Source organism: Phyllobates terribilis, unplaced genomic scaffold (genome assembly GCF_046119375.1).
Source record: "Phyllobates terribilis strain yellow unplaced genomic scaffold, ASM4611937v1 Scaffold_11__3_contigs__length_659146591, whole genome shotgun sequence".
NCBI lineage: Eukaryota > Metazoa > Chordata > Amphibia > Anura > Dendrobatidae > Phyllobates > Phyllobates terribilis.
In genome coordinates this window covers 382,436,465-382,455,771 of record NW_027362771.1, presented here as the reverse complement: position 1 = coordinate 382,455,771, position 19,307 = coordinate 382,436,465, and the positions used below count along the sequence as shown (strand labels likewise).

Sequence of the window (19,307 nt, the reverse complement as noted above, 5' to 3'; positions counted from 1 at the left end):
GTCCTACTGCATAGACTGTTAGAATTTGTATTATGGCAAGAAAAAAGCAGCTAAGTAAACAAAAATGAGTGGCCATCATTACTTTAAGAAATGAAGGCCAGTCAGTCTGAAAAATTGGGAAAACTTTGAAAGTGTCCCCAAGTGCAGTTGCAAAAGCCATCAAGCGCTACAAAGAAACTGGCTCACATGAGGACCGCCCCAGGAAAGGAAGACCAAGAGTCACTTCTGCTTCTGAGGATAAGTTTATCCGAGTCACCAGCCTCAGAAATCACAGGTTAACAGCCGCTCTGATTAGAGACCAGGTCAATGCCACATAGAGTTCTAGCAGCAGACACATCTCTACAACAACTTTTAAGAGGAGACTTTGTGCAGCAGGCCTTCATGGTAAAATTGCGGCTAGGAAACCACTGCTAAGGACAGGCAACAAGCAGAAAAGACTTATTTGGGCTAAAGAACACAAGGAATGGACATTAGACCAGTGGAAATCTGTGCTTTCGTCTGAAGAGTCCAAATTTGAGATCTTTGGTTCCAACCACCGTGTCTTTGTGCGACGCAGAAAAGGTGAACGGATGGACTCTACATGCCTGGTTCCCACCGTGAAGCATGAAGGAGGAGGTGTGATGGTGTGGGGGTGCTTTGCTGGTGACACTGTTGGGGATTTATTCAAAATTTAAGGCATACTGAATCAGCATGGCTACCACAGCATCTTGCAGCGGCATGCTATTCCATCCTGTTTGCATTTAGTTGAACCATCATTTATTTTTCAACAGGACAATGACCCAAAACGCACCTCCAGGCTGTGTAAAGGCTATTTGACCAAGAAGGAGAGTGATGGGGTGCTATGTCATATGACCTGGCCTCCACAGTAACGAAACCTGAACCCAATCGAGATGGTTTGGGGTGAGCTGGACCACAGAGTGAAGGCAAAAGGGCCAACAAGTGCTAAGCATCTCTGGGAACTCCTTCAAGATTGTTGGAAGACCATTTCCGGTGACTACCTCTTGAAGCTCATCAAGAGAATGCCAAGAGTGTGCAAATCAGTCATCAAAGCAAAAGGTGGCTACTTTGAAAAACATAGAATATAAGACATATTTTCAGTTGTTTCACAATTTTTTATTAAGTATATAGCTCCACATGTGTTAATTCATAGTTTTGATGCCTTCAGTGTGAATGTACAATTTTCAAAGTCATGAAAATACAGAAAAATCTTTCAATGAGAAGGTGTGTCCAAACTTTTGGTCTGTACTGTATCTGCTTGTAGTATTTGCTCGTGTTCTAAGGTTTCTCATACCCGTCCGTTTGGTACTCTTCTTCCGCTACATATCCCTAGTAGGCCATGGACACACTTGTCCATGGATTTTATTACTGACGTACCGGATTCTGTAGGCAAAATGGTGGTTTTGGTGGTTGTAGATAGTTTCAGTAAAATGGTTCACTTCATCGCATTATCTGCACTTCCAAATGCCAAGACACTTGCTCAGGTGTTCATAAATGAGACTGTGAAGCTTCACGGGATTCCCTCCGATGTGGTGTCAGATTGGGGGACCCACTTTGTTTCCAAGTTCTGTAAGGCATTCTGTTTTCAACTGATAGGTGCTGCTGTACTTTTCCTCTTCCTTCCACCCTCAGTCGAATGGACAGACCGAGCGTGTCAATCAGAATTTGGAGACCTACCTCAGGTGTTTCATCTCCGAAAATCAGGAGAATTGGGCATCCTACTTACCTCTGGCAGAATTTGCCATTAATAATCATCGTCAAGAATCCACTGGTAGGTCACCGTTCTTCAGTGCATACGGTTATCACCCACAATTTGGTACCTTTAGTGGGGGGGAGCTACGGGAGTTCCTGAGGAGGAACGGTTTGCTTTGTCGCTTTCCTCGATATGGCAGGGTGTTCTGAGTAATTTAAAGATCATGGGAGACAGGTATAAATGTATGACTAAAAGAAAACGCTTGCCAGGTCCCGACCTGAATGTGAATGACTTGGTATTATTGTCTACCAGGAATATAAGATTTAAAGTTTCTTCTTAGAAGCTGGGACCTAGGTTTATTGGTCCCTATAAATTTACCACCATCATTAACTCGGCAGCGTTTTGTCTTGAACTTGCTCAGGGCCTTAAGGTCCACAATGTTTTTGACAGGTCCTGTCATGGGTGTGTCAGAAGTGATAGACAGTCGCCCTGCAGTTGGTTGCAGGAGATCTCTACGTTTGGCATTAAAGTCATCTTATTAGAGGCTATCTCTAGGACCCAGCGGCTACCTCCCTCTGGATAATTAACTCCCTGGCCTGGGTATATAAATACCTGGTGTGCTCTAGAGGGAAGTGCTGGCAATTGTAATGCACACGCCCGGGCTGAGTGGCGTGTGCGTGTGATTCCACTGGACCGTGCCGGAGAGTGAATGCCTGGAGGAGCGTAACTAGGTATTCACCCGATCCGACCAGGGTCGCACGACGGCATACGACGCCAGTGCACCCAGGAGGAACCGAGCAGAGGGACCAGGTGCTACTCCAGGACAGACCCCGGACACGGCTGTTGACCCACACAGGGGAATACAGGAACAGACTGGTTAGGCTGGCACACAGACTGGTGGGAATAGGCAGGCACGACTGGTATGCGGGCAGGCGGGTATGCAGGCAGGGGGGTACAGGCAAGCACGGCTAGAGTGCAGACAGGAAGGCACTAGCAGGCAGGAACACAGGCGGGATAGGACCCAGTACACACTGGGACTCTGGAACAGAACCACAGATGTGGCAGACAAACACAGCAGAGTGAGGCCGGCCAGAGAGGTGAGCGAGAGCAGGGCAGGACGAGACCGCCTGGAGCGGTGAGCAAGAGCAGAGCAGGACGAGACCGCCTGGAGCGGTGAGCAAGAGCAGAGCAGGACGAGACCGCCTGGAGCGGTGAGCAAGAGCAGAGCAGGACGAGACCGCCTGGAGCGGTGAGCAAGAGCAGAGCAGGACGAGACCGCCTGGAGTGGTGAGCAAGAGCAGAGCAGGACGAGACCGCCTGGAGCGGTGAGCAAGAGCAGAGCAGGACGAGACCGCCTGGAGCGGTGAGCAAGAGCAGAGCAGGACGAGACTGCCTGGAGCGGTGAGCAAGAGCAGAGCAGGACGAGACCGCCTGGAGCGGTGAGCAAGAGCAGAGCAGGACGAGACTGCCTGGAGTGGTGAGCAAGAGCAGAGCAGGACGAGACCGCCTGGAGCGGTGAGCAAGAGCAGAGCAGGACGAGACCGCCTGGAGCGGTGAGCAAGAGCAGAGCAGGACGAGACCGCCTGGAGCGGTGAGCAAGAGCAGAGCAGGACGAGACCACCTGGAGCGGTGAGCAAGAGCAGAGCAGGACGAGACCGCCTGGAGCGGTGAGCAAGAGCAGAGCAGGACGAGACCGCCTGGAGCGGTGAGCAAGAGCAGAGCAGGACGAGACCACCTGGAGCGGTGAGCAAGAGCAGAGCAGGACGAGACCGCCTGGAGCGGTGAGCAAGAGCAGAGCAGGATGAGACTGAGCAGGGGGAACAGGGCTCTGTTCACACGGAACAGACAGGAAGGGAAAGGCAGAGCATCTGGATACCCACAAGGTACTTGCAGTGAAGTAGCGAGTGGACCACAAACACACAAACGGGAGTACAGAGACAACAAGCAGGAGTTAGGTACGAGTTCAGACTCTGCAGAAAAAGGAAAGGAACGGACATAGAGGCAAAACAGGTAAAGGATAGGAGAGAGTTCAGACTGGAACTGAGTGTACGGAAGAGACCGACACTGCAGCGGGATACAGGAGCGGGTCTGGGAATACGGCCCCCAGAGAGGCGGGACGAACAGGCAAGGAGCGTGTTCAGACAGGACAGACAAGATGCAGGATCGGGTTTGGGTAATCGGCCCATAGAAGGCGGGAGGAACAGGCTAGGAGTGAGTTCAGACAGGACAGACAAGATACAGGAGCGGGTCTAGGTAATCGGCCCCTAGATGGCGGGAGGAACAGGCTAGGAGCGAGTTCAGGCAGGACAGACAAGATACAGGAGCGGGTCTAGGTAATCGGCCCCTAGAAGGCGGGAGGAACAGGCTAGGAGCGTGTTCAGACAAGCCTGGAAATACAGCCTCCAGGATAGGCAGACAAGAGAACACAGAACGGGACCTGGCACCTTCAGAGTGCAAGCACACACTGAATGAAACACAATGCTCAGGCAGGGATTGATTGGAGCAGCTGGGTTATATACCAGGTGACAAACAGCAATAGGCTGAGGACGCACAAGGGGTGTGACCCACAGCAGGTACAAAAAGCAGGAAGTGATCGGGCGCCACCCTTAAGCAGCAGAAACAGACACAAACAGACAGCATGGAGGGAAGCCAGAGAGACATTCTGGACTGGAGATCAAGTGCGCGCTCTTGCACAGTGGGAGATGGACCACCATGCAAGGGCGCCACCAGGTATGTTACAGTACCCCCCCCCCTTACGCCCCCTCTTCTTCAGGCCTGCCAGAATCTTCCACAGGGAATTCGAGGGCCAATCCTTCACTTTAAGGAGATCACTCCCACTGTCCACAGGAAAACTGGTCTCATCTGGTTAGCTAGGATGCTACCTCCTATCCAGCCATCCTCAGCAACAGACGAAATGGGTGGAGTACCAGAAACAGCACACAAGGAAGTCTCTCTCCACATATTTTCAGGTGGCACTCCAGAGGGTACAGGAGACAACTGGAAGTCCTCCACCTGGTCAGAGGGGTGTAGAGACTCATGGGTAACCTCTGCTTCAGAGTACACTAGGTTGAACTCACTGGACGAAGCGAGCGAGGTATCAGGTACAGAGTATAGGAGAGTCTCTGTCCTTTCGCTACCAGGTAGCACCCCGAAGGGTTCTGGAGACAACTGGAGGTCCTCCGCCTGGTCGGAGGGGTGTAGAGGCTCATAGGTAACCTCTGCTTCAGAGTACACTAGGTTGGACTCACTGGACGAAGCGAGTGAGGTATCAGGTACAGAGTATAGGAGAGTCTCTGTCCTTTCGCTACCAGGTAGCACCCCGAAGGGTTCTGGAGACAACTGGAGGTCCTCCGCCTGGTCGGAGGGGTGTAGAGACTCGAGGGTAACTACCACTTTGGGGTACCCATTGTCAGGCTCACAGGACGGAGCGGACAAAGTATCGAGTACCAGGTGTAGAGAAGTCTCTCTCCATTTGTCATCGAGTGGTATCCCGGAGGATTCAGGAGGCAACTGGGGGTCCTCCGCCAGGTAGTAGAGGTGCACAGACTCTGAGGTAATCACAGCTTCGGAGCATCCTTGGACATGCACACCGGTTAAAGTGGGTGAAGCATCTGATGCCAGGTGCAGGAAGTTCTCCTGTGTGGAGTCTGGATGGACAGTAGTCTCTTCGGGCAGGAGAACTGGTGCACTACCCACGCACATTACCCGTTGGGGCTTCTCCGGGATACAGGGAGATGAAGCTTCAGTAGGGACTTCAAGGTTGGGGTCAGGAGGTCTCAGGGAGGACAGACCCTGGCGTGACGGCTTGCCTCTACATCTAGCACGCCTGGACTGCCTCTTGAGGTTGGGAGAAGTATTCCAGAGAGCGTAGTCACCCTGTGAGGATTCTGGGTGGGCAGTAGTCTCATTGGGCTGGAGGACTATTGCGCTACCCACACACATTACCCATCGGGGCTGCTCCGGGATATTGGGAAGTGAAGCTTCAGCAGGAGCCTCCGGGTTAGGATCATCGAAGACCATTAGAAAGGCCACCAGGAAGGCCATTATGTCCAGGACGATAGGATCCTGTGTTTCCCATAGGGGGTTGATCCATTCCAAGGCATCACCCGCTAGGTTAGACATAATGAATGCCACCTTAACCCGATCGGTGGGAAAACATAGAGGGCAGAACTTGAAGTGTAGCATGCATTGCTCCACAAATGCACGACTTTGTCTTGGATCCCCATAGTAACGTGGCGGATCCGCAGGAACGCGAGCAGATAGATCCATCTGGACGGGTGCGTAATTAGCCAGGAACTCAGCTAGAGAAAAAAAATTGTATTTATTTATTTTTAATGCATGTATTCGCTGGAAAACGTCTGAGAGAGCGAAGGCCGTGGGGCTCAACGGGAACCATGGCCTGAGCATGCTGTAATGCACACTCCCGGGCTGAGCGGCGTGTGCGTGTGATTCCACTGGACCGTGCCGGAGAGTGAATGCCTGGAGGGGCGTAACTAGGTATTCACCCGATCCGACCAGGGTCGCACGACGGCATACGACGCCAGTGCACCCAGGAGGAACCGAGCAGAGGGACCAGGTGCTACTCCAGGACAGACCCCGGACACGGCTGTTGACCCACACAGGGGAATACAGGAACAGACTGGTTAGGCTGGCACACAGACTGGTGGGAATAGGCAGGCACGACTGGTATGCGGGCAGGCGGGTATGCAGGCAGGGGGGTACAGGCAAGCACAGCTAGAGTGCAGACAGGAAGGCACTAGCAGGCAGGAACACAGGCGGGATAGGACCCAGTACACACTGGGATTCTGGAACAGAACCACAGATGTGGCAGACAAACACAGCAGAGTGAGACCGCCCAGAGAGGTGAGCGAGAGCAGGGCAGGACGAGACCGCCTGGAGCGGTGAGCAAGAGCAGAGCAGGACGAGACCGCCTGGAGCCGTGAGCAAGAGCAGAGCAGGACGAGACCGCCTGGAGCGGTGAGCAAGAGCAGAGCAGGACGAGACCGCCTGGAGCGGTGAGCAAGAGCAGAGCAGGACGAGACCGCCTGGAGCGGTGAGCAAGAGCAGAGCAGGACGAGACCGCCTGGAGCAGTGAGCAAGAGCAGAGCAGGACGAGACCGCCTGGAGCGGTGAGCAAGAGCAGAGCAGGACGAGACCGCCTGGAGCGGTGAGCAAGAGCAGAGCAGGACGAGACCGCCTGGAGCTGTGAGCAAGAGCAGAGCAGGACGAGACCGCCTGGAGCGGTGAGCAAGAGCAGAGCAGGACGAGACCGCCTGGAGCGGTGAGCAAGAGCAGAGCAGGACGAGACCGCCTGGAGCGGTGAACAAGAGCAGAGAAGGACGAGACCGCCTGGAGCGGTGAGCAAGAGCAGAGCAGGATGAGACTGTCTGGAGCGGTGAGCAAGAGCAGAGCAGGACGAGACCGCCTGGAGCGGTGAGCAAGAGCAGAGCAGGACGAGACCACCTGGAGCGGTGAGCAAGAGCAGAGCAGGACGAGACTGAGCAGGGGGAACAGGGCTCTGTTCACACGGAACAGACAGGAAGGGAAAGGCAGAGCCAGATACCCACAAGGTACTTGCAGTGAAGTAGCGAGTGGACCACAAACACATAAACGGGAGTACAGAGACAACAAGCAGGAGTTAGGTACGAGTTCAGACTCTGCAGAAAAAGGAAAGGAACGGACATAGAGGCAAAACAGGTAAAGGATAGGAGAGAGTTCAGACTGGAACTGAGTATACGGAAGAGACCGACACTGCAGCGGGATACAGGAGCGGGTCTGGGAATACGGCCCCCAGAGAGGCGGGACGAACAGGCAAGGAGCGTGTTCAGACAGGACAGACAAGATACAGGATCGGGTTTGGGTAATCGGCCCATAGAAGGCGGGAGGAACAGGCTAGGAGCGAGTTCAGACAGGACAGACAAGATACAGGAGCGGGTCTAGGTAATCGGCCCCTAGATGGCGGGAGGAACAGGCTAGGAGCGAGTTCAGACAGGACAGACAAGATACAGGAGCGGGTCTAGGTAATCGGCCCCTAGAAGGCGGGAGGAACAGGCTAGGAGCGTGTTCAGACAGGCCTGGAAATACAGCCTCCAGGATAGGCAGACAAGAGAACACAGAACGGGACCTGGCACCTTCAGAGTGCAAGCACACACTGAATGAAACACAATGCTCAGGCAGGGATTGATTGGAGCAGCTGGGTTATATACCAGGTGACAGACAGCAATAGGCTGAGGACGCACAAGGGGTGTGACCCACAGCAGGTACAAAAAGCAGGAAGCGATCGGGCGCCGCCCTTAAGCAGCAGAAACAGACACAAACAGACAGCATGGAGGGAAGCCAGAGAGACATTCTGGACTGGAGATCAAGTGCGCGCTCTTGCACAGTGGGAGATGGACCACCATGCAAGGGCGCCGCCAGGTATGTTACAGCAATATTCATTACTAGTTGTGAAGGCTTCAGCAAGAGCAGTACTTTGTCCTCTCTGGAGCTTGAGGAGGTCTGGAGTCGCCTAAAGCTAAGCTATTTCCCCCTCTTTGTCCTTCCTTGTTGCCTATAGTGTTTAGTGGAGATCGATCAGTGCTCATCTCCTCCCTTCCCTAGCCTGAGCCAAACGCCAGGGAAAGACAGGGTGAGGTACGCGTGCGGAGATTGGTTAAGAGCCAATACAGGGACGTTAGGGGAGACAGGGTGATGCTAGATCAACCTAGGAGGTCTCCACTTCCCCCTTTCCCTAGAGTCTGGGCTCCCTTTCCCTCTTCCCTTTGTGTTGCACTAAGTCTTTCCCACACCTTGCGTGACAGGTCCTTACTCAAGAAATATGTGGAAGCTCTTGAGCCCACACCCCTACCGCCGCCCCCAATGATGGTTAATAGTAATCTGGAGTTTCAGATTTCGAGGATTGTAGATTCTCATCTCCAACGTTGTTCCCTACAATACTTGGTGCACTGGAAGTGTAATGGTCCAGAAGAGAGGATGTGGGTTTCAGCATCAGAGGTGAATGCTCTCAAGTTGGTTCGTTCATTTCACACCTCTTATCTTGAGAAACCTGGTCCTGAGTGTCCGGAGGCCACTCATAGAGGAGTGGGTACTTTCACGGGTGTGTCATATGTGAAAGACAGTCGCCTTGCAGTTGGTTGCAGGAGATATCTTCGTTTGGCATTACAGGCAACTTCTTAGAATCTGTCTCACTCTAGGACCCAGCGAATACCTCCCTCCTCCTCTAATTAACACCCTGGCCTGGGTGTTTAAATACTTTTAGTTTGCTATAGAGAGGCGCCGGTGATATTCACATGTTTCCCTGTGATGGCTTGGAGGTATTGCAGTCTGCTTATGTCCCCTCTGGTGTTTGGAGGATCTTTGGTGTAATCTCTCTGAAGTTGGCTCAAGCTAAGTTATTTTCCCACGAGTCTGTCTCCCCTTGCTGTCTTTAGTTGTTAGTGGGGACTGACTAGTGCTCATCCCCCCTTCTCTAGCCAGGGCCTAGTTATAGGGAGATGCAGGGTTTTAGGTTCCTGTGCGGCAATTGGTGAGGAACCAATATAGGGACGATTGGGGACGATAGGGGAGACAGGGTGATATCAGATAAGCCTAGGAGGTCTACATTCCCCCTTTCCCTAGTGTCTGGGCTTACTTCTCCTCATCCCTTCGTGTTGCACTTAGTCTTTCCTACACCTTGCGTAACTGCACTTGAAGAAACAGAGGAATGGAAGCATGTGAGCCAGAGAAGCAGGAGGATCGGGAGACAGTCAGCACTCATATTACCCAGGAACCAGTACCAGGCTCTCACACAGGAAAATGATGATCAAATACATCAAGATAAGATTTGGCCCACAAACAACAACCTTGTAAGTCCTCTTGGATTGAGAAAGAAAAATATTGTGAAGAAGAAACGAAGAGTGGTGGTCATGGGGGATTCCCTGTTGAGAGGAACAGAGGCCGCTATCTGCAGGCCGGATTTAACCTCAAGAGAAATGTGCTGTCTTCCAGGTGCAAAAATCAATAAATTGTCTGACAGGATATCAGGACTCCTCAGACCTACAGATGACTACTTTTTCCTGCTAATACATGTGGGGACAAATGACACAGCAAGAAAGGACCTGGAAACCATCTACAGTGACTTTGAAGACTAGGCAAAAAAAGTGAAAGAACTGGGGAGCGCAGGTGGTCTTTTCATTCATCCTCCTAGTGAATGGCCATGGAACAAGGAGGTGGAACAAGATTCTACAGGTAAACAACTGGCTACGTCGAAGGTGCCGTCAGCAAGGATTTAGATTTTTGGATCATGGAGTGAATTACCTATTCAATGAACTACTTGCTAGATATGGGCTGCACCTTACCAAGACTGGAAAACACATATTTGGAAGTTGCCTTGTTACACTCATCAGGAGAGCTTTAAACTAGAACATTGTGGGAAGGGAAAGCCATACAGCGAACAAATACTAAAGAGAGCTTTGCTATTAGAAGTGGAAAGGAAGAACAAAGACAAAAAAATCATAAAAATAAAAATATTGGAGAAAGAGAAACCGATCACAAACTAAGATGTTTCTATACAAATACAAAGACCATGGGCAACAAACAAGGAGAATTGGAGCTTCTAATACAGGAAAAGAAATATGATGTCCCTGGCATCACTGAAACTTGGTGGGACGATACACATAGTAACATAATTTTTAAGGTTGAAGGAAGACTAAGTCCATCTAGTTCAACCCATAGCCTAACATGTTGATCCAGAGGAAGGCAAAAAAAAAACATGTGGCAAAATCTAAGCTCCACATGGGGGAAAAAAATTCCTTCCTGACTCCATACGACAATCAGACTAGTTCCCTGGATCAACGCCCTATCAAGTAATCTAGTATATATAACCTGTAATATTATACTTTTCAAGAAAGGCATCCATGCCCTTCTTAAATTTTAGTAGTGAATCACTCATTACAACATCATGCGGCAAAGAGTTCCATAGTTTCACTGCTCTTAAAGTAAAGAATCCACGTCTGTGATTATGATTAAACTTTCTTTCCTCTAGACGTAGAAGATGCCCCCTTGTCCCCGTCTCAGGCCTCAGAGTAAAAAGATGTACTGTCTTTTTGTACTGTCCCCTTATATACTTGTACATAGTAATAGGATCACCCCTAAGCCTTCGTTTTTCCAAACTAAATAACCCCAAGTGTAATTGTGGCGCCCCTGAGGGTTCGATCGCCACAGGGATACTGCATCTCTTTAATGGGGTGTGGTATCTCTCCTTTGAGGTAAGGATGGTGCAGCTGTCAGGACCCCACCTCTGCATCCAACACTACACTCTCCCAGCTGTAGGGGGGGCTAATATGCACTAGGGTGCTGCCACAGCCGGGATAAGAGGAGATGGGGGAACCAAAAGTTAGGGGGAACCTAGTAGTGGGTGAGGGTGGAGGACGCACTTGTAGGTTACACAACAAAAATTCATATTTAATAACCAGCCACCTTGGGCTTATGATCTTTTGATTGTGATCTTCATCACTGAACGTGGCTTTCTGTGTGAACCTGCAGCTGATGGGGACACGGTCCTCGTACTCTGGCCTTGAGTCGAGGAGCGGGTTAGAGTTAACGGCTGTCTCTACCCGGTCAAGGTCCCTACCCAAGAAGGCCTGGAGCAGAGGAGTCTAGCTCCACCGCAAAAGGATCCCAGGGGGGATGCAGACGGAGCGGTATACGCCACCTGTCCTCACTATTCTGGCCTAGTCAGAGGGATTCCGGCTGCAAGAGGGGCACCGTCCCCCGACACCTGACTTTGCTACTTCACATCCTAGTCAGGAAAGCCCGGAAGGCTCAGTGGATCCCACCGGGTAACGGACGGAGCGGAGTTGCCACCCGTACCCTTGTTCTGTGCATAGTCCAGAGGGAGACCCGGCCTTTCTACACACACACAAACAGGAGAGGACTTAGTTTGAAGTCTAGGAACAGTCTGGTGCGGGGTCCTGACCAAAGCACCTGAACTACTCGGAGGTTGTCGGACCCCCGGTCCTGGTGGCCGCAGAGCCCCATGAGGAGCAGGGAGAAGCCTTGCAGCTGCATGCTCTACCGTGAGTAAAAAACCCTGGAAGTCTACCCCTATGGCCTCCGGTCCCTTTATTTCTGCACCGCACCGCACAGCACCAGAACTTCTGACTATTACTCCCTCCATCCGCGTCACTGCCCTGAGGCCCTGCTCCGCCTGTGGGGAGTAGCACCAACTACAGCTGCCACTACATCCTGCCTCAGAGGACTGCAGCAGCGCTGGTGGCCATCACCAGATACCACAGGTGGCGTATTCGATAGCAACCACTCAACCCTGATAGCCCATTACTTTTATTGTGACGGCCCTGGGCACGGAACGGGTCCTGGCCACGGCTACAACCCACCAAACATCTGACCCGGCTCCGAGTACCCCATTTCCCAGGGAGGGCTGTGAGCGTCACAAACCTGGCGTAGTCGGCAGGATAGCGTGCCCGCAGCAACGGAAGAAGGTTGCCCATTGCTACTGGGTACTGCGCGCCTTTATACCTCAGACTGTTATTTTCCACTTAAAATGGCGCCCGCCCAAGAAGAACGGATGCCATAATGTGCAAAAAGGACAGCTTCCTAGCCCCTCCTTTCGTGGGCCTGGCTCCCCCATGGCACCAAAGGAGCAGACCGCCCCTTCCATTGGAGACTGTCCGCGGGGTAGTGCCCGTCAAGGCGGATGGGATGTGTGGAGGAGGGCCTGTCAGCGTACCGCCCGGGAGCCGCCCCGAAAAGAGGAGGGAACGAGGAAAACAACAAGGTGCGGCCATGTCGGTCCGAGACTTACCATCCTCAGGAGCAGACATGGACGCTGCTGAGGGAAGTGTACCGGAGCCTTCCGAACCCGGCCCAGGTCCTTCCCCCGTCGGCGAGGAGGGTGGCATGTCCCTGACCTCGGGAGATATAGAGTTTCTCCGCCAAGAAACCCCGGACCTTGCTCGAAGGGTAGCTGAGGCCCAGCATGCGGCGTCCACCGCTTGGCGAAAAGTAATGCTGCAGCGGTTCCGGGCCCGCCGCCAAGGAGCAGCAACTCAGCAGGAAGCAGCAACAGAGGTCGCGTGCAGCCCTGGAGCGGGTGAGTGTGATACCCCCGTCCCGGCTGCTGAGCCCACCGTGCCCCTCCTGGATTTGATGACCGAGTACCAGTTACCTGGCGCGGTAACCTGGGAGCAAGTCTTTGCTCCGGAGCTAGAGGCCTCCGCCATCGCCGGGGGCCTGCATTGCCTCCCGCCTCCCAGCTCGGGAGAACCTGTGTTTGCTGGGGTATCCACCGACCCCAACCAGGACTGGTCCGCACTCCCTGAGGACCTGCAGCAGCCCCTGCTGTCACCGCTGCCCGCACCTCCAGTTACCTGGCCGGCAGCTGAAGAGTTGGCCTGGGACAACCAGGGGGGGACCTGATGGGCTTCCTTCAGAAGACCCGGGCTGAAGCGCGGAGGAGGAGCGAGCTGTGTCGCCAGCAAATCCTCCAGCTCGACCGTGGGCAACGGCAGAGGGAGGTCCGCTGCGAGCTCCTCGAGGTGCGCGCCAAGGCCGCTAAATCCAAGGCCCTCCAGGAGGAGGCAGCCCATCCTAGCCCTCGTGAGGAAGGGCAGATTGTCCCCTTCCACCAGGAGGCTGGATGGGGCTTCATTAGGAGTTCCCAGTTGGAGCACGACGTCTTCGTCAGCCGGCGGGACGTCGAGCCGCGGCTGAAAAAGGGACACCCTGGCCGGAACCTCTTCCCGGGTGACTTTTTTACGTACACTCGCCACCACGGGGTGCGGGGGTGGTACGCCCTGGATGTACACAAGGTGTCCAGGAGTGATGCCCCCTCGCTCACGGCAGTGGAGGACCGATCAGCCTCCGTTGGGAGGAATGAGCCTTTTCCCTGGTGGGGACAGCAGGAGTGAGCGTCCCCGGCGGCTGTAACCTTTACAGTTGAGTTGTTTGAGTTTATGTTTGAAATGTTTTCCTCCTGTTCTAGAGAGACATTAGTCCCTGCGGACATTTGCAGATGGCAGACTTTCTTGTAAATAGTTCTGAACCTCTTTAGGTGCTCCCTACTGGTTTTATGTAAAACCGCGTACACTTCTACCTCAGACCTCGGAAGCAATACCTGTCTGGAGTGGCTCTCCTGGAGATCCAACTTGGAATCTTCATGCCCTGCAGCCACCCCAAGGCCTACGTTGAGGGTTTGGGACAGGTCCCTCTTGCTACCGAACTGAACTCTTCCTCACTGCACTTTAACCCGTCTGTCTATGCATAATGTCTCTTGGTGGTTTTATATTTTTATACTTTTATAATATTTACAGTTTGTAACGTTAAAGGAAAAGTGCCTCCCATATTGGGAAGATTGTTGAACTGTTTACCAAAAATATAAAAAATCTGTACCAGTTTTTGCTCTCATTGCAGCCCGCGGACGTGCTGTGCTTCACCACGGGGGAATGTGGCGCCCCTGAGGGTTCGATCACCACAGGAATACTGCATCTCTTTAAAGGGGTGTGGTATCTCTCCTTCGAGGTAAGGATGGTGCAGCTGTCAGGACCCCACCTCTGCATCCAACACTGCACTCTCCCACCTGTAGGGGGGGCTAATATGCACTAGGGTGCTGCCCCAGCCTGGATAAGAGGAGATGGGGGAACTAAAAGTTAGGGAGAACCTAGAAGTGGGTGGGGGTGGAGGACGCACATGTAGGTTACACAACAAAAATTCATATTTAATAACCAGCCATCTTGGGCTTATGGTCTTTTGATTGTGATCTTTATCACTGAACGTGGCTTTCTGTGTGAACCTGCAGCTGATGGGGACACGGTCCTCGTACTCTGGCCTTGAGTCGAGGAGCGGGTTAGAGTTAACGGCTGTCTCTACCCGGTCAAGGTCCCTACCCAAGAAGGCCTGGAGCAGAGGAGTCTATCTCCACCGCAAAAGGATCCCAGGAGGGATGCAGATGGAGCGGTATACGCCACCTGTCCACGCTATTCTGGCCTAGTCCGGCTGCAAGAGGGGTACTGGCCCCCGACACCTGACTTTGCTACTTCACGTCCTAGTCAGGAAAGCCCGGAAGGCTCAGTGGATCCCACCGGGTAACAGACGGAGCGGAGTTGCCACCCGTACCCTTGTTCTGTGCATAGTCCAGAGGGAGACCCGGCCTTTCTACACACACACAGACAGGAGAGGACTTAGTTTCAAGTCTTGGAACAGTCTGGTGTGGGGTCCTGACCAAAGCACCTGAACTACTCGGAGGTTGTCGGACCCCCGGTCCTGGTGGCCGCAGAGCCCCATGAGGAGCAGGGAGAAGCCTTGCAGCTGCATGCTCTACCGTGAGTAAAAAACCCTGGAAGTCTACCCCTATGGCCTCCGGTCCCTTTATTTCTGCACCGCACAGCACCAAAACTTCTGACTATTACTCCATCCATCCGCATCACTGCCCTGAGGCCCTGCTCCGCCTGTGGGGAGTAGCACCAACTACAGCTGCCACTACATCCTGCCTCAGAGGACTGCAGCAGCGCTGGTGGCCATCACCAGATACCACAGGTGGCATAGTCGATAGCAACCACTCAACCCTGATAGCCCATTACTTTTATTGTGATGGCCCTGGGCACGGAACGGGTCCTGGCCACGGCTACAACCCACCAAACATCTGACCCGGCTCCGAGTACCCCATTTCCCAGGGAGGGCTGTGAGCGTCACATAATAACCTATCTTGGTATTGCAGACCCCCCAGTCCTCTAAGAACCTTGGTCGCTCTTCTTTGCACCCGCTCTAGTTCAGCTATGTCTTTCTTATACACCGGAGACCAGAACTGTACACAGTATTTTAAGTGTGGTCGCACTAGTGACTTGTATAGAGATAAAATTATGTTCTCCTCATGAGCATCTATGCCTCTTTTAATGCATCCCATTGTTTTATTTGCTTTTGCAGCAGCTGCCTGACACTGGCCACCAAACGTGACCTTGTCGTCCACCAATACACCCAGGTCTTTTTCAGTTACAGTTTTGCCCAGTGATTTACAATTAAGCATATAACCCTGTTATTATGGAATCTTTAAAGATTAAAAATAATGGTCTATCTATGACGTTACTTAATTCCTGCAGTACTTACGGGTCTATCCCATCTGGGCCCGTGGATTTGTCAACTTTAGTGATTTTTAGACGCCGCCGTACTTCCTGCTGGGTTAAGCAAGTGACATTTAATGGAGAATTTTTGTCATCACTGATCATGTTTTCTGTCATGCGATTTTCTTGTGTAAATACTGTTGAAAAAAAATCATTTAGCATATTGGCTTTTTCCTCATCCTCATCCACCATTTCACCCAGACTATTTTTAAAGGGGTCAACACTGTAATTTTTTAGTTCTTTACTATTTATGTAGTTAAAGAATATTTTGGGATTATTTTTACTTTCTCTGGCAATGAGTCTCTCTGTCTCAATCTTTGCTGCCTTGATTTGGTTTTTACAGAATTTATTTAATTTTCTGTATTTATTTAATGCCTCATCGCTTCCTACCTATTTCTAGCATGTTTATTCCCATAGGGTATATATTGTGCACAGGTCCTATTCAGGATGCTAATAAATGTCTCCCATTTGCTATGTGTAGTTTTATGTCTCAGGATATCGTCCCAGTTTAATGCACTAAGATCATCTCTCAACCGTTGGAAATTTGCCTTCCTGAAGTTTAATGTCCTTGTAACCCCTCTACTACACATCATATTAAAGGATAAATGAAAACATATTATTTTGTGATCACTATTACCCAAGTGACCCCCAACTCGTATATTTGATATGCGGTCTGGCCTGTTGGTTAATATTAGGTCTAGCAGTGCCCCCCTTCTTGTTGGGTCCTTAACCAGTTGTGAAAGGTAATTGTCTCTCATAGTTGTCAAAAACCTATTACCTTTGCTTGAACTACAGGTTTCTGTTCCCCAATGTATTTCAGGGTAGTTAAAGTCCCCCATAATAATGACTTCTCCTTGAGTCGCTGCTTCATCTATTTGCTTTATGAGGATATTCTCCGCTGCTTCCATTATTTTTGGAGACTTATAACAAACCCCTATCAGTAATTTATTATTTTTTCCCCCTCCCCTTATCTCCACCCACAGGGACTGTACATTTTCATTAGATTCACATATATTCTCATGCAAGATGGGTTTTAAGGATGATTTTACATATAAGCACACACCCCCCCTCGCTTGTTTGTACGGTCATTTCTGAACAGACTATAGCCCTGTAAATTAACTGCCCAGTCATGGCTCTCGTCCAGCCATGTTTAAGATATCCCCACCATGTCATAATTATTTTACAACAAAATTAATTCTAATTCCTCCATTTTGTTGGTGAGGCTTCTGGCATTAGTGTACATGCATTTTATGTATTTCTCTGTACCTCTATTCCTTCTTACTATATTGACTGTTCTAACCCCACCCCCAATTTCTTTATTTGTGCCTAGGTCACTATCTGCACTATCTTCCCCACCTATAAAATGAATATCCTCAACGCCAATCCCTAGTTTAAACACTCCTCCAACCTTCTAGCCATTTTCTCCGCCAGCACAGCTGCACCCTCCCCATTGAGGTGCAGCCCGTCCCTAGCGTAGAACCTGCAGCCAACTGAGAAGTCGGCCCAGTTCTCCAGGAACCCAAACCACTCCTTCCTACACCAATTCCTGAGCCACTTATTTATCTCCCTAATCTCCCGTTGCCTCTCTGGCGTGGCACATGATTGGAATACAAGGCTGGAAGGATATAACTTATTTGCAAGAAACTTACTTAATAAGCGGGAAGGAGGTGTCGCATTGTGTGTTAGAAAAGCATATATCTCCACAGAGATTGAAGCTTCAGAGACTGGGAGTTCTGTGGAAACTGTTTGGGTAAGAATACAAGGAGAGAACAACAGAAAGGACACCATTATAGGCTTTTACTAATGGCCACCTGGGCACGCTGAAGATATGGATGAATTCTTTATGCATCAGATGGCCAAGTTATCAAAAAAACATGACGTAGTGATCTTGGGAGATTTCAACCATCCATACATTTGTTGGGAATTTCTTTCAGGCAAAAGTACCAGGTCTAGCAAATTCTTATCCTCACTTACTGACGACTTTATCTTCCAAAACGTAGATGAGAGAAAAAGAGGATCTGCTACCTTGGATCTGATCCTCATAAACAGAGAGGAAATAGTTGAGGAGGTAAGGGTGGCTGAGACCCTAGGAGGTAGCGATCATGCTATCAAAGAATTTTGGATAAGTAGAGGAGAAAAACCTGTGAAGATTCAGACTTCAAGGTTGGATTTCAGAAAGGCAGATTTTAATGGACTCAGAAATAGGATAGGAGGGATCCAATGGCTGAATGTCCTTAAGGACAGAAATGTCCAGAAAGGATGGGATCGTTTAGTGAATCCTAAATTGAGCAGGAGCTTGGATCAGATGTCCATCTCTACCTTTCTATGTTTCCCTCCACTGAATGCAGGTAACAGCGGTTTTACTACAGAAAGGAAAATATTTATCCGTGACAAGGAATGTTGTTTTAATGGTGCAGCAGCTCTATAAAAGTACTGCAATAGCAATATTAAACCCTGCCTAGATGCCTCTAATCGTAAACGTTACCTCTACTGAATGCAGGTAACCGCGGTTTTACTACAAAATAGTTAAATATTTAGCCCTGAAAAGAACTGCTGTTTAAATGCTGTAGGAGCAGTATATAAGTACTGCAGCAGCAATATTATTAAACCCTGACTATATCTCTGCTCTAAATTACACTGTTCCTCCAGTAATTACTCTCCCTGAACTGCTTCCCGAACACAGTGTGCTGAGCATCGCGTCACCGGATCTTATATAAGACTCCATAATGTGATGCGGCCGGACAATCACAGTAATGCCAGTATTCCAATCACAGTAATGCCAGTATCCCAATCACAGTAATGCCAGTATCCAACCAGGCAACGACATTACTGTGTATGGCAAGCAATCTCCGCATGTTCATTGGCTGTCTAACAGGTACCAAACATGTGGGTTAGCAAACAGAGCTTGTAAAATTCCTAATTCACTCAGTAGTACGCCCCTCTTAAAAAATTTAGGCACATCTTACTCCAGCGGCCTTGCGTGGTGTGCGCAATGTTCTCGGCAGCACATCACCCAGTGTAAAGAGGAGATGTGCTTTTGATATGACATGTAGGGACATAAAGATCTATTAGTGCACGTTCTACCCCATCATTCTTCATCAACCGGTGTAAAGAGGCCGGTACAAAGCTCTGGAATACTTAAATATTGTCGCTTTTGCTCGTTTAAAGCTCTGAAATCAGCATGTGTATATGCAGCCAAAATGTGTGATTGTGTGTGATATTGCAATATGTTAGCATTTTGGGCTCCACTTTTAAATTTTGCCCAGGGGCAAACTTTGTCTAAGGGCTCTTTCATACCTCCTGATATTTCCGGTACCGGAAAAACCACTACCGGAGATATCCGTGTCCATGTGCACCTGTGTGGCAACCGTGTGATAACCATATACCACATTAGGAGCACACATACCGGCACTTGGGAATCAGCGGCACAGTTAGCGCTGTTCCGAGGCACTGGGTTCTGAACGCTGCCCTCATCATTGTCCCCTGCCGGCGCTGCGATCAGCATC

At 50.7% G+C, this 19,307-nt stretch overlaps 1 protein-coding gene across 1 annotated transcript in view; it reads left to right on the top strand.

Annotated features, from left to right (window-relative positions):
* LOC141166361 (tetratricopeptide repeat protein 24-like) overlaps nucleotides 1-19,307 on the top strand; it is a 286,609-nt gene that overhangs the window by 118,314 nt on the left and 148,988 nt on the right. The window lies entirely within an intron of this gene.